Source organism: Pinus tabuliformis, chromosome 9 (assembly GCF_031772625.1).
Source record: "Pinus tabuliformis cultivar Carrire ecotype Pingquan chromosome 9, CPIR1, whole genome shotgun sequence".
Classification (NCBI taxonomy): Eukaryota; Viridiplantae; Streptophyta; class Pinopsida; order Pinales; family Pinaceae; genus Pinus; species Pinus tabuliformis.
The window spans coordinates 162,384,563-162,400,566 of record NC_142307.1 but is presented as its reverse complement, the minus strand read 5'-3'; positions in this window follow the sequence as shown (position 1 = coordinate 162,400,566).

Below are 16,004 nucleotides of genomic sequence, written 5' to 3'. Positions count from 1 at the left end.
CCCATTTTGTTCCTATTACATTCTTATCTTTTGGTCTAGGAACTAATTCCCAAGTGTTGTTCTTTTCGATTTGCTCAAGTTCTTCATCCATTGCTTTGACCCAACATTCATCTTTGCATGCCTCTTTCACATTTTGTGGTTCAATGGAGGAGAGTAGTGCCAAGTAGCTTGAAGCTTCTGCAAGTGTCCTTCTTGTTTGTACTCCTGCTTCTTTCTGCCCCACAATCTGAGTTTCTGGATGATTCTTTTGGACATATCTGGATGGAGTCTTCTCTTCTATTCTTGTCTGCTCCTCTGGTTCTTCTTGAGATTCTTCTTCTTCTTGAGGTTCTTCTTCTTCATCATTTCGCCTTTGAGAGTAACCTTCATCTTCTTCAATGTCTTCATGATGAACTTGCCTAGGAATATATCCCTTCTCATCAACCACTATATCAATACTGTCAACAATTCTGCCAAGTCTTTTATTGTAGCACTTGTATGCTTTGCTATGTGGAGAATAACCAAGAAGAATGCCCTCATCTGCTCTAGGTTCAAGTTTGCCAAGTTGCTCATCAGTATTCTTAATATAACATTTGCTCCCAAAGATTTTGAAATGCTTCACGGAAGGAGTTTTACCACTCCAAAGCTCATGAGGTGTTTGAGTGCTGTTTACTCGGACATTTGTTTTGTTAAGAATGATAACAGCAGCATGTGCAGCTTCACCCCAGAAGGTTGCAGGAGTACCTGATTCATCGAGCATAGCACGAGCCATTTGTTGGATAGTTCTGTTCATTCTTTCCACAACCCCATTTTGCTGAGGAGTTCTAGCTGTAGAGAATTCTCTTCTTATCCCATGTTCATCGCAGAAATCGAAAAATTCATTTGATGTGAACTCCCCACCTCTGTCAGATCTGAGGCACTTAATTTTGTGTCCTGATTCATTTTCAGCCAATGCTTTGAAGGATTTGAATTTTTCGAATGCTTCATCTTTGTGCTTCATAAGCCCTAACCAAACAAACCTTGAGAAATCATCAATGAATAATATCAGATATTCTTCTCCTCGAGGTGTCCTTTTCCTAAATGGACCACATACATCTGTATGGACTAGCTCAAGAGGCAAGCTAGCTGATCCTTCCTTCTCTGGAAAGTTAGTTCTGGTTTGCTTTCCAAACTGACAAGATTTGCATATGGTGTTGTCTGGAATTTTGATATCTGGAAGATCGCGAACTGCCTGATATTTGCATGCTTTTCTTATTTGTGAGAAGCTTAGATGTCCCAACCTTCGATGCCATAACCAGTGCTCTTCATCCTTGCTAAGATAGCATTGTTGTTGTCCTTCTTCAAATATGTACAGATTATTTGGAGTTCTTTTGCCTTTGAGAACTGTTTTTCCTGTATCAAGATCACGAACAAGACATCCATTCGATCTGAAAATAACCTCGGTTTTTTGATCACACATCTGGCTGACACTTAGTAGATTATGCTTCAATCCATCAACATACAAAACATTTCCAGCCTTGACCTTTTCTTTCAAAGGAGCAATACCTTTTCCTTTTATAGTTGCAGGAGTATCATTTCCAAAAGAAACTTTCTTTCCCTTTTCTAAAGTAGAATAAGATTCAAGTTTTTCTTTATCACCTGTCATATGTTTCGAACATCCACTGTCAATGTACCATAGATTTTCCTGTCCTTCTGCATAAAAAGCTATCCCACATCTTTCTGTCTGAGGTTCCTTTATTCTCCATTTTTTGGTGCTCGTGGCTTGTTCCTTTTTCTCCTGAAACCTGCTCCTGCATTCAGATTCTTTATGACCAAAATTATTGCAAATAGAACATTCAACTTCATTTTCAAGAACCGAAAAGTTGTTATAGGTCCTCTTTGTAATCCCTGTCATACTTCTTTGTTTTTGAGCTTCCCTAGTCATGATTGTTTTATATGCAACACATTGAGCTGCTTTGTGACCAAAGTTATGGCAAGAAAAGCATTGTCCATTGAAGAAGCTTCTGCGGTTATTGAATCTACCAGCCAACTGATTGTAATTTCTATTTTCATCTATTCTTGTGCCAAACTGAGAAGATTTTACCTGTGGTTGGTTGTAGCTTTTGTTCACCCTTAAGAAGGATTGTCCCTGATAGTTTCTGTTTGTAATTCGTCCCTGCTTTACCTGATTATCTTCATTGTTCTTTTGCTCATTTCTTCTTGCTGCATCAAGATAACTTTTTGAGGTGGATGCTTGAGAGGTTTCTCCATTATAGCCCAAACCTGTCTTGTTTAGAGGAGACCGCTGCACATTGATAATCTCATCCAAAGTTTCAGATCCTTTGACAAACTTAAGATTAATAGCTTTTGTTTTCTCAATTTCTTTTCTGAGACCAACAATTTCACCTTCTAGTTTTTCAAGATGTTTTTCCTTTTCATCAATTTGAAATTGCAAAGTATCAATGATCACACTCTTTTCTTCTATGCATCTCTTGAGTCTAGTAATTTCATTATAGAGATTATCCACATCTACAGCATCCTCATAATCATCATCTTCAAATGCCATTAACAGCTTATATTTATTACCTTGTTCATCTTCATCACTGTTTGATAAGCCATCACTATCTTCATGGGTGTAGTAGCTTTTCTTATTTGCACTTTGTTTCTTGTTCCATCTAGCAGGTTCTTTTCCTTTATCCTTATAAGGACATTTTGCAGCATAATGACCTACTCTTCCACAAGCAAAGCATTTGAAAGGTAGCTTACCTCTGAACCTTCCAGCACCCCTTTGAAGATTTCTGACAAAATTTGATTCTTCTTCCTCTTCTTCTGGAACATGGCTTGCTTCATAGTAATCTTCTTTTCCTGATGCCTTAAAAGCAGCTTCCCTTCTGTCTGATGGACCTCCCTTTCTCATTTCATAAGCAGTTAGAATTCCATGTAGCTGAGACATAGTGAGAACTTTGAGATTTTCCTTTTCTTCTATTGCAGATACTTTAGATTCAAACTTGGGGGATAATGATCTTAGAATCTTTTGAACTACTATAGTCTCCTTTATTTCTTCACCCAAATTTTTCATACAATTAACAATCTCATCTACCCGAAGAAAATAATTAGCCACACTTTCATCATTATACATCTTGAGAGTCTCATATTGAATCCTGAGAGTTTGAAGTTTAGCTTGCTTTACCTGTTCATCTCCTTCATAGCTAGTGATCATTTTGTCCCATATCTCTTTTGCTGATTTGAAGTGCATGACCTTCATGAATTCTGTTTGGGATATACTTCCTAATAGAGTACTGACTGCTTTTGCATTTGTTTCATATGCCTTTTTCTCAGCTGGATCTGTAGGAGTAGCTGAAGGAAAAGCATAGCCTGTTTCTACAATGTTCCAAACTTCTGTACCAAGAGATTGAAGATATGCAGTAACTCTTACCTTCCAATAATTGAAATTTGTTCCATCAAAAACCGGTGGCCTGATTGATGCTTCTTTCTCGTAGTTGCTCATGATGAATGATCTACCTTCAAGCGATCAAGCTTCTCTGAAGGACCTGCTCTGATACCAATTGTTGGAAATAATACTGAGAGGGGGGGTGAATCAGTATTATCAGATCAATCAAACTTTTTCAATGCTCAGAAACATATACGCTACTTCAGTTAAGTGAACCAGCGTGTACACGCTACTGTGACTAAGTAAAACAGCGTATAAGAAGAAAACTCACAATTTAGTTATCTTATTCTTCAGTTAAGTGCATCAGGACATTATTCACCACATTAACAGTAAACATGTGCAGTATAACAGAACAGATCAAAAGCCACACACATGAACACCAAGATATAAGGTGGAAACCCAATGTGGGTGAAAACCACCTGCTGCAAGTTGTCTCTATCTTTCTTTAATATGAAACTTCAGTTTACAATCTTTTGTACTGGTGCAGCCTTATACCAGTACGCAGGCTACAACCTGCAGAAGGCTACAACCTTCTCTCGTTCTCCAAACTTCCTTGGAAGGGAGCTCCAACCCCCTTTGCTCTTGTACTAGCCAAGATACTAGTACGTAGGTGCTGACCTACAATCTTCTTTCCTTCAGGTACCACCTTTCATACATTTTCAGACTGGATATTCCTGAAGCACAACATTACAATCTGTAGACCCCAATTCATTCAATTTACACAACAGATCATTGAAGCATAATACAACCAAACTTTGAATCACTGAACCACTGAACCCTGTCAATCACCAGTTACCAGAACACAGAGCAGACTACAGAACTCTGCAATGACAGTCAGACCCCACTGTAAACCCAAAATCAAACTTCAAAAGATATACGCTACTTCAATGAACAAAACCCGCGTATACACGCGTTTTTACCGAAGCCAACCTGCGTACAGATCTAAAAATAAACTTTCTCAATTTGCAGCTGTACCAGACATTAGTTAGACCCAGAACATAACATTGCGACAATATGCAGATCTAGAAATACGCAAAATCAACCATATCATGATAGTGCATTTCAAACCATTAGATCCCGATCTATCCTTAGATCTAGTCTTCCATCAACCGATGTGATCTCTCCTTGGCTTAGATCAAGCAACCCAGCACCTGCATATCAGATCTCTTTCACTCTTAGATATTCAAGCCTTGTCAAAAGATAAGATTGCCTAATGATCTTCTTCTCCTTATATAGTCTTAGGCCTAGCTCAATACCAAGAGCCAAAACCATAGTAACACAATACCATCAACTTCAAAACTAGGGATCGACACGCCCGTCGAGACACAATGGTCCGAAATCATAGGCACAACTTCCAAGGACTAACCACCATGGACCAAAGATACTTTTCCACATACACGCGCTTTTTCTGAATCCAACTAGCGTGTACACGCGACTTGGGCTTAACGAACATGCGTATATGAACTTCCTTGGCATGTTGTACTAAGATCTGTCTTCTGATTAAGTTGCCATCACCTGTACCAACCTCTGAGCACCTGTACCATCCTCTGAGTGAGTTGCCATCAAGGACAACACTTGAATCATAATGCCAACAAGTTGTACACCATGTAGATCAAAATATTGCTCCATCTGAAGTATCCAATTTACCGGATCCTTGCCATCAAACTTCCTCATCTTGCTTTTTCTTGATTTTAGGAGCTCGACCTTCAAACGACTGTAACTCTGTACTTTCAGATCTTTAAGTTCTGAAATTGTGAACTATAGTAGCGCTCTATGTCTTCTTTCCAATGCCACCAGTCTGATCCAAATTGGATTCTCTAAGAAAGAGCTATGCACAATCTCCCAAGATGACCTGATTATAGACCTTTCCAGAAGAGTGAAATTGTATGAAGTGCCACGTGTCACTGTTTCAACCTTTGGATCTGAAAAATGCACACAAGAAACTACAGTCCGTCCTCTTTCTGTATCTTCTTATGAAATTTCAATCCGATCCCTAGAGAGAAAGTTATGACGATTTTCCCCAGGTCACGTGTTTTGTATGTAATTCAGGAGTCTGCAAAAAGACCAAATTCCTCAGATCATATCTCTGCAAATATCGCGTGAAAAGATCTGAAATTTTGAGCCAAGGTTCAACGCGATTTCTTCTCAAATGGGTTTTTTTTGTGACTTCTGAAACGTCACAGAAAAAAAGTTATAGCAAAAATTCCACGATGACCTGTTTGGCGCAGCGAAACCCTAGAATCCAAAGCTCTGATACCAAATGTTATGAAACCAGCTCAAGAAAAGATAGAAAAGATAGATCAACGCCTTAGAATTCAGCCTCTTCGAGGGGGCAACCTCCTTTACATTACATAAATGAACAATTCTTGGATGATACAAATGAAAAGACCTCCTTTCTATATATAGGAGTCTAAGGGGTTATAACATAATCAGAGCCGACATAACAATAATAATGTAAGGGCACAATAATAACAATAGTGGGCTTCTATGGGGCACAATAGTATCAATATGGGCACTACATGGGTACATCAATATAATAAGTGGGTTATACTAATAACAATAAGGGGTTACACTAGTAGTATAGGGGCCTAACAGATCAACGCCATGTCTGGTGGTTGGTTGATGTAGTTTGTAACATTATTGGTGTTTCCCTTCTTGTACTTAATGTTCACATGGAACTGTTGCAAATATGTGGATCATTTATGATGGCGATCGTTCTACAACTTCCCTTGTGTCTAAATGAAATGCATGGGTCAGTGGTCTGTCTGGATGGCCATTTCCTTCCCCATAATGTAATGCTTCCATTAATGGAAGGCCTACACAATGGAATACATTTCTTTCTCATAGGTGGGATACTTTTATAATGTGTTTAAAAGCGTCTCACTGTGGTAAGCCACTAGATTCCCCTACTGAGTAAGAACTGAACCAATAGCATAGTCGAATGCATATGTCTCAATATCAAATGGTTGTTGCAAGTCTGATAATGTGAGCACTGGTGCAAAGTAGAGGTGATGCTTCAACTCGTCAAATTCCTTCTATTAGGTTTCTAACCAAAAGGAATTTTCTTTCACTCTGCCTTGGATAACTTGAATTAAAGGCCATGTGATATGCGAGAACCCCAACACGAACCTGCAGTAGAAATTGGGAAGACCCAGAAAGTTGCAGAGCTCTGTTAGAGTGTTTGGGGCTGGTCAATCTCGAATGACTTGTATCATGGATGGGTCCACATGCACACCCTTCTCATCAATGATGTACCCCAGATATTGAACCTGGGTCATGCCAAAAGTGCATTTCTCCAAATTGGCACATAGCTTGTGTTTTCGCAGGGTTTGGAGGACCTATTGAATATGGTGGAGGTTCTCCTCCCAACTCTGGCTAAAGATCAATATGGCATCTAAATAAACCACCAAAAATTCATTTGTGAAGGGTCGCATGATGTCGCCCATCAATCTCATGAAGGTTGCGGGGGAATTCATCAAACTGAAATGATGACCAACCATTCAAAAAGGCCCTCCTTGGATTTGAAGGAAGTCTTCCACACATCGGAGGGTTCATTAGGAACCTGGTGATATCCAGACTTCAAGTCAGTCTTGCTTAAATATTTGGCCCCCTTGAGCTAGTCTAGAATGTCATCGATCTATGGGACTGGGTACCTATTCCGAACAGTGATCTTGTTCAATGCCCGATAGTCAATACAGAGTCTCCACATCCTATCCTTCTTCTATACCAATACAATCAGGCTCCCATAGGGTGATGAGCTTGGCTTGATGTGCCCTTTCTACAACATCTCCTTAATCTTCCTCTTGATCTCATTGTTCTCCAGAACAGTGCATCGATAGATTGGTCCCTTGGGAAGTGGAGCACCTGGGGTTAGATCGATGGATTGCTTGACCTGACATTGCATAGGTACCCTTGTAGGTGAGGTGAAAATGTCCCTATACTCCTAATCTCTTGATCCAACCTCTAGAGAGCAACATGCCAAACTTGGGGGGTATATCTGCTACCACAATATCCATCATCATGCTCTTCATGGGCAGCTGAGACAAGGTGATGGCTAGGTCTTTGATTAATCCCAAACATTTCACTTTTCTAGAGTCAAAAGAAAACAGGTCATGATAAGACTTGGTAATGTCAAGACCCAACTCATCCATGACAACCTTGGGCATTAGATTATGGCTGGCTCCTATGTCCAGAAGGTAGTTGTGAAGGATTTTTTCATGAATAGTCAAAGAGACATAGAATGATGGGGAGTTGTCATCACAATTTTCAATCAATTAGTTGAGAACAACAACTGGTTTGTTGTCTTACAGATTTACATAGTCAGTGGAGGCTTGGATGGCTTTAGGCTCAAGGGCCTCGAGGATAGATCTCTTGAAGGACTCATTCTTCACTAGTTCAATCAGAGGTATAGGTATGCTTAGCTTCTGAATTTCTGATTCAAAATTGAAAGGAGAGGGAGACTTGTAAAGGCCTCTTACCTCGTGAGTTGGAGCTTTGAGGAAGATGGGATCAACTGTTGGTTGTTTCTACTTTTTTTCTTGTTGTACTACAGGGACAACAACTCTTTGAATAGGAGTTTCCTTGGCATTATTCATCTTTGAACTCAGATCATATCTGTGTAGATCTTCATTTTGCAGAACAGCTTCACCATCCCATTCTTGGTTGATCTGGTCATTGAATAATGACTTTTCATAGGCAGATGAGGTAAAAAAGGAGGCACTGCCTTTTTGTTCCAGACAATGGATCTCATCATCTTCTTCAAACTACTCTTCTTCCATGACTACATTCTGGAAAGGGGTCTTCACCCTTTGGTCTTCACTAGCATCTTTGCTTCTTTACAAAATCTACAACTACTCATTAGCTCTTCTATATGGATTTGGATTTCTAGGAGCAAAGGTATTAGGAACTCTTCCTTTTCCAGGGTGTTGCTCAACCTTTAATTTGGAGATTTCATAGGCTAATGACTCTATCATCTTGGTCATTTTATCTATCTTGGGATCTGAAGATGATGAAGATTTACCCCTCTGTCTCCTTCTATCAACATTCCCCTTGAGCTTCTCCATAGCCATGATGTTTGATTCTACTTCCAAGGTTGCATCCTGCATATCGGCCAAGGTAGCACATCGTCTCTCCCTCAACAGTAGATAGAATTCAGAATCAAAGGCATTGGCATGGGTGAGTTTAGCAGAGGTAGTGGTGGGTTTTACCTTGTTGTACATGTGGTTAAACCTCTTGTTAAAATTAGACAACGACTCACCATTTTCTCTCTTTAAGTTCCCAAACTCGGTGTGTGGTAGTAGAGTATATCCTTCTTATCCCCCTAATGCTTCAGGAATGCATCATCTAAAGCCTTAATATGTGCTATAGACCTTGGGGTCAATTCTCTGAACCATTTTCTAGCCTCTCCATCTAGAGTTTGGACAAAGACTCTCATCCATACATCATCTTCACTAATGTCGAGGTTATCATCATAGCTATAGAATGATTCAAGATGTTCCTCAGCTAAAACACCTTCAGTCCCAGTGAACTTAGGCCTATACTTCTGATATTCTCCAGTAGGCATGGCATTCAAAGGAGTGGGCAGTACTAAAGGTCCATACCTAGCAGCTATGATTCTTTCCATTTTGGTAGGTGCTTGTGGACCTTCCATAGCTGTGGTGGCTATAAGGGTACTGTAAGTCTAAATGACAGAGGGTTGAGGAGTGACTGATAAGACTAAAGGAGTATGATGGATAGGAGGAGAGGCTTCCTTTAGGCTTACAATGAAAGGAGAACCTAAAGAATAAGGAGCTCTATGAATCTCTAAGATATTTTCTTCACTGCTAGTATTAGATGTTATACTCTCAACATGTATTTGTTCTATTACAGGATTTTCTTGAAGAGATATAGAATATTGTTTAGATTTACCTGAATCTCATGCTCCTTTCTGCAATACCTTTCTTTCTTTGATGATTTTTTTAGGTTCAAGTACTGGGTCAGCTTGTGGCTTTTGAGGATTTCTCCGAGTATGCCTCACAAACTGAGCCAGAACTATGAAGTGGAGTCGCGAAGAGGTTTGTCCTCCAGTAGAGTCGCTAGATAGATGATTACAACCAAAAAAGCATCCAGACTTTTTCTATCATCAAAGTTGGATTTGTGTCGTCTCCCAGGGAAGCTGAGCTTTAATATCCTCTCCCCGGCAACGGTGCCAATTATGTTAGCACTCCAGGGAAACTCTCCTAGGTTGTAGCTCGGAGATGCCTGGTAACATATAAATCTTCAATATTGTTCTCTGAACTACTGGAATGGATTAAGGTTTGGATCAAGTGAGATGATTGTTTCAACTCTGTTTTCACTCCAGACATGCATGAACACCCTCATCTTGACAAGGCTTTCGACCACTAATGCTCAATAGTTTATAGATTGAATGGATAGATGGAGAATAATTATTGTACCAATAGATGCATACATAAACATATATGAATGAATAGCTACAAAAAGTAAATAAAGCTTGCAAATCTAATTTATCAACATAGAGATAAGATGACAGTTATCTGGCATTAGACACAGAAAAATCATGAATAACCTATTCAAGTGCAAGCTTAGAACAGAGGAGAAGATGGCAATTGAACATGTAGTAGCAAAAGAAGCTTGTATTACTGGAATGAAGATGAGACGCTGAGAGGAGCAGAGTCTCCACAGTGTCCAAAAGCTGAACCTCTATTACTTCTAACTTTCAACCATTTATAGGCTTTTTACAATGCTCCTCGGGCTCTTTGAGGCTCAAGGTGTCTTAATCTATCCCCTCTGGCTTCTAACTGCTTGATGCCACGATTAGACAGACATGAGCCAAAGGTCTCTTTTTCTAACAACCTAGTAACTGAATTCTAGTAGATTTTCCGCGCTGTCAGGTGGCTTGCTCATGCCAACGATGCTCCATGATCGCTTCTGTGTTGGGCTACATCGTGCTGTGGCTTTTTCCCCTTTCGGCCATCTGTCTCCCGGCCTCTGTCTGGATGAGTGCTTCGGGCCTTTGAAATCCTTTAAACGGTCGCTTTCTGTTAACATAAAGAAATGCTACAACACTGTGAAATTCCACCAAAACTCTGTTTATTCTGGACTTCAAAAGTCCTTAAATACGGTCTATTTTCCTACCGAGTCCACCTTTGTAGCTATATCACATCTCCACCGTTGATTTGGGAGATCTAGATCCAACTATTGTGATCCATTTCGGGTAGCTCTTTCGTACGGGAGTTAACCACCCGATGAGGGTGGTTTTCTCTCTCCTTAGCCTAGACATGTGGCAGCCATTGTATGGGATCGGGTAGAGCCCGGCCCAAACCACTTATTGCCTTTGGCTCTCCCGAAATCCTGCCTGTTTTGTGATTTCCCCTTTATATTGGAAAATACATTAAAATGTGAAAATCTCGCTTTATCGGACTTGAAATGGTGTTCAACAACATTAATAAACCCTTTCGGGTCTGTAATGTCGCATCGACGCTTCATCCTTTGTATTTCGTTTAATAAATGAAATACGCAAATACAAAGGAAATAGGTGTTTCCCGGACTTCAATATATATATAATATGGTTCATAATGTTATCAGGTCCGGTTGACCGTATCGCACATATGTGTGTGTGTGTGTGTGTGTGTGCATAGGCCCCGCTCCATTGTGTTTGCCGATTGCGATATCGTGATGCGATTAATCGCAATCGCATATCGCGATAACCCTGGGCCATTTGGTGAGCACTCTGTTGTGTTGGCCGATTGCGATTTGCCGATCAGATCTGGACCATTGATCGGCCAGATCTGACGGCTACTGTGCATTCATTGTTCAAGCCTCCGTTGCTCTGTTTTTCACTGTTTTCTCTATTTTTTCGTTTCCTGATAGTGTTTTTCCGCCTTTTGGAGGGCTTTTTCTTACGATTATTTTGATCTTTTAAACGATTTTTAAAAACTTAGAGAGTTCTTGGATCCATTTGGATCAACACTTCAGGGCTAACACGGCTTATGGCCAAAGCGGAGAAAGAGTAGATGTGGTCGTTGGAGCTGATATAAGGGACATTTCTGCTAGAAACAACAACCTTCTACCTCAAGGGCTAACAGGGCCAGCGGCCATCACCCCGTCGGAACCTCCAACCAACCCACCATATAACCATATTAAACTTAATACAGGGTGGGTGCGGGCCACCTCTGCTATACCTAGCCCACACCCCAATGCCACCTCTATATGCCATACATGATGTGAGGCCGGCGGGGATCAAAACCACCCAACCAATGTGGGCCGGCCCCCACCGGGTGGCCCCATGAACCATTAATACATGAAAAATCATGCATCACCAAAACTTATTGCAACCTTTCAAATAAATGCACCCCCATTTAATTCAAATCTGCGGAGGTTATGGGGCAGGCCGCCCAATGCGGACCCAACCCCCCAACAATATATGTGTATATATCTATATATATATATATATAGATAGATAGATAGATAGATAGATAGATAGATATATTTTATTTCAGCTTTTTAAAAAAATGAAATGTATTAATATGGAGGATTCAGGGTTTGACCACCTGACCTCCTCCTTGTAACTTGGACTTCATACCAATCCGCCTACAACCGAATCATTAGATTATTTGCCTACTTGTTGATATATAAACCCAACATTTGCCCAATGTGCCAAGCACGGAGGAATGAGGAGCATGCATGAAAATCAAGGAAATTTTTAATTAATTTATTGCAGGTGGAACCATGAACTTGAGAAAAACACAGGCGGAACCATGATTGGGTGAAATTCTCAAGAGGGTGAAATTTTTGCAGTGTCCAAATTGGATAAATTTTATGTCGATCTTACACCTCTCAGCGACACGAACCTGATTGCACAATCAGTTTCCTGATCCAAGCAATAGATTTTTAGAGGACCCAGAGGAGGGAATCTTTGAGGAATCTAGGGGGAATTTAAAATATTCCTTAAGCCCCAGATTTTCACTTTCTTAGAATTCAGAAATTTGACAGTTGATTTTGCACTATTCGACGCCACAAATCTGATGGTGCATTCAGATTTTCCATTTTCTCATTTCATTTTTCGGCCAATTTTCTAAGTGGACTGCAGGTGTCATCATTCATGTGTGAGCAACGATTTCCATGAGATTCGACATCGTGAGATTGATGGTACAAACAACTTCAGCAGCTCGACATCCTTTTCTTCAGATGGCCCCAAGATGTGAGGTATATACAGTGTGTTCATGTACTTGTTTTCACTATGAGATGTATTGTGCTGCATAGATCCCTATTTGATGTTTTATGTGGGATTTTGTTTTCTTCCCTGCTGCATGATTCCTGCTTGATGTGACATGGAATCATCTGTGTGATGTACTTGTTGTCATGATTCGTCATGTTTGTTTGAGATCCATTTTTCGTTATGTTTATGGGGTACTCATGTGTTGCCATGTATGTTTGCATTGAGATCCCTTTTATGCCATGTCAATGGGATGCTCATTATCATCATGCATGAGTTTTATGTCATACTGATAGGAGTCCTTTTTTTATTGAGAGTAATAGCGAAACATCTCTTGGCACCACTCCTATGTGAGGGATTTTTCCTTTTATGATAGAAACATCACCTCTTATGTACATCATCACTATTGACAACACTTAATGCAGTGGCCTACATCATCTTGACACCGGGGCCCAGAGACGTAGTCCCTCCTGGACGAACTCTGTTATCAACAGCTTATGTTTTCATGTGTTGATGATTGTCATGTTCCTATTCTTTACAACACGTAGATGTATTCATTTATGTTCTTTTAAAAAATGCAATTTAACACATCATGAAAGTAAAAGGTCTTGGAAGCGTCCTTTGTCACACCCAGACCCAGATCAAGTGGTATCAGAGCGGTCTTTGCGTGGATGTGAATTGCAAGCATGAATGATGGAACGTGCAGCGATAGAGGATGAAAAAGTGATATAAGAGACCATGATCAAAATTTCCTAGAGGGTGGAAATAATGTATGAAAATCTACAAAAAGAGACAAAGGAAAAGGAGCGATTGCAGCTTCAGTTGCAAGCCACAGAAGAGGCCATGGAAGAACTAAAGCACAACAAACATAATCTTCAAACAGAGAACGCTGAATTGAAGATGCTTCTACATGAAGAGAAAGAAGAAAATCAGAGTTTGCTACGACAGCTGTAAGCTAAGGACGAGGCCTTGGAAAAGCTGCAACACGAACAATCTGAGGTAAAAAGTAAATCTCTGAATTCATGTATGTGTCCTGATGATGATTTTGTTGTTTTTGAAAATCATACCACATGAATTGGCTCCAAAATTTTGAAGAAAATGGGGTATGAAGGAAAAGTCTTGGGAATATCATGGCCAAGGCATTTTCAACCCCATAAGAGTAGAAGAATTACCCCATCAGACAAGACTTGGGTATGTCAGAAAGGAAGTTGGGGAATGTGTTGAAACAGCTAGCGAACCACCAACAACATATGATGAGCAGACCTCATCAGTTCTTTCCAAATCGATAGAGGAGGTAAAAGATGTTGATTTCATTTCGGTTTCATCTTCACCTAGTATGATTTCTGTTGGAGATTTGGGGATCCCAATTATAGGGACAAACATGAGGCTCCTTACCAGGATGAAGCACAAGGAGGAAGAAGAACTTGATGTTAATAACCAAGGAAAAACTCAATCATTGGAGGTTGAGTAGAGACCTCTATTTGGAGGCTTGAGATACACCGAGGGAGAATGCTTGAAGGTGTCATATGCTTCCGAGATATTGTCAAAATCGTCGAGGAAAGAGAATGATGGGAACACATCCCCATCATCCCATGGCAGGGAAAGAGCCGAGGCAAGCTCTCATCGCCATACTTACACTAGAGATAACAAGGAAAGGTATAACCAGTTTCGATATTCGAATGGTCATTTCGATTATAATCATGTTGTTAATAATGAACGTAAAACATGGCATCGAAAAACATGTACCTTTTGTGGATTACATAGCCATACATTTTATAAGTGTTGGAAAATAATAGCAGCACAAACAAAGAAGAGGCGTGAAATACCCTCTCAACAGCAGGTAAAGAAACATGGTAAGCAGATCTGGAGGAAGAAGATGTATTGCAGTCACTGCAACAAAGGTGGCCATCAAAGAGCCACTTGTTGGAGGCTCCATCCAGAGCAATGCCTTAAAAACAAAGTGTCGGTGCATGAACTAGGTGAAACAATTGTTCGACAAGAAAAACAACCACAAGGGGATGACCCATTCACAACGATAAGTGAAAAATGGTTTCTAGATATGATAGCCTGTCATGGTCGTGCTTTTGTAAATCATTTGTTGCATTTTAAAATGTAAAATTGATGATGTGTGTTCCATCACTTGTTAGGCAACAATGATGTCTGGTATTATTTCATGTTGCATTTTACACTATGAAAATGATGTTGTGTTTCCAACACTTGTCAAAGAAAATAAGTGTTTGGGCTTGTTGTTGTAAATCATGTGTTGCAGTGATGATGTGTTTTCCATCACTTGTTGAAGCAACAATGATATGTTGGCCTTGTTTTTGTAGCTGAGGGATTGTTTCCATTTCTATGTAAACTTGATCACCAAGTATGTGTTATAAACTCATGGCAAGTGTGGGATGCTTTGGTCATTAGTTGGTCATGAAAGTCAAGCATGTAATTTGCAAAACAATGTACTACAGGTTGCAAAGATTGCAGGTGTCGGCTCATCGCTTAAGGCTCCGAAGAACAAAGGTGAAGGAGATGGAAGCGAGACCCTTCAGTACACTTGTGAGGCAGACAAGGTACACAGAAGTTATAGATTATTTTCCATGCTTTTGGAGGACCAAAAGCTCATCAGTGGGTAGGATTGATCTAGGTGGCTCCAAAGACACACACATGACAAAGAGGGCTTATGGAAGCTCAAAAATCAAAGTAATCAAAATGCTTTCGAACTAGGACTAGGGCGTAGATCTTGTCGTCTTGATCACAGTAGTACAAATGGTTCGTCAACCTGAGCTCATATGAGGGAGAACGAGCCAGTCAAAGTTTTGGTCAAAGTTGGGTTGTGGGCCAGGTTTAAGTGTCCTACAATTTGACCGACCCTAAGGCATGAAACCTAGCTCCTGAAAGCAGGTGAATTTGTTGGATCATTAATTTGTATAATATCCCCTATATTATGCAAATTAAAAAAAAACATGTTGTTGTTTAAAAAAAAAAAAAAATATTATGGGGTGGCAGGGCACCAACCCCACCACCCCCCCAACAACCCAAACTCAAGTTAATTAAAATTGGGCCGACAGGTCGTGACCCCCGTCGGCCCACCCAACCCACATAAACCAAATAAAAATTAATTGGGCCAGCGACCATCACCCGTCGGACCCTCCAATCAACCCACCGTATAACCATATTAAACTTAATACAGGGTGGGCACGAGCCACCTCCGGTGGACCCAGCCCACACCCCATTGCCACCTTTATATGCCATACATGATGTGAGGCCGGTGGGGATCGAATCCGCCCAGCCCATGTGGGTTGGCCCCCACTGGGCGGCCCCATTAACCATTAATACACCAACAACCACGTGCCACCAAAAATTAATGCAACCATTCAAATAAAT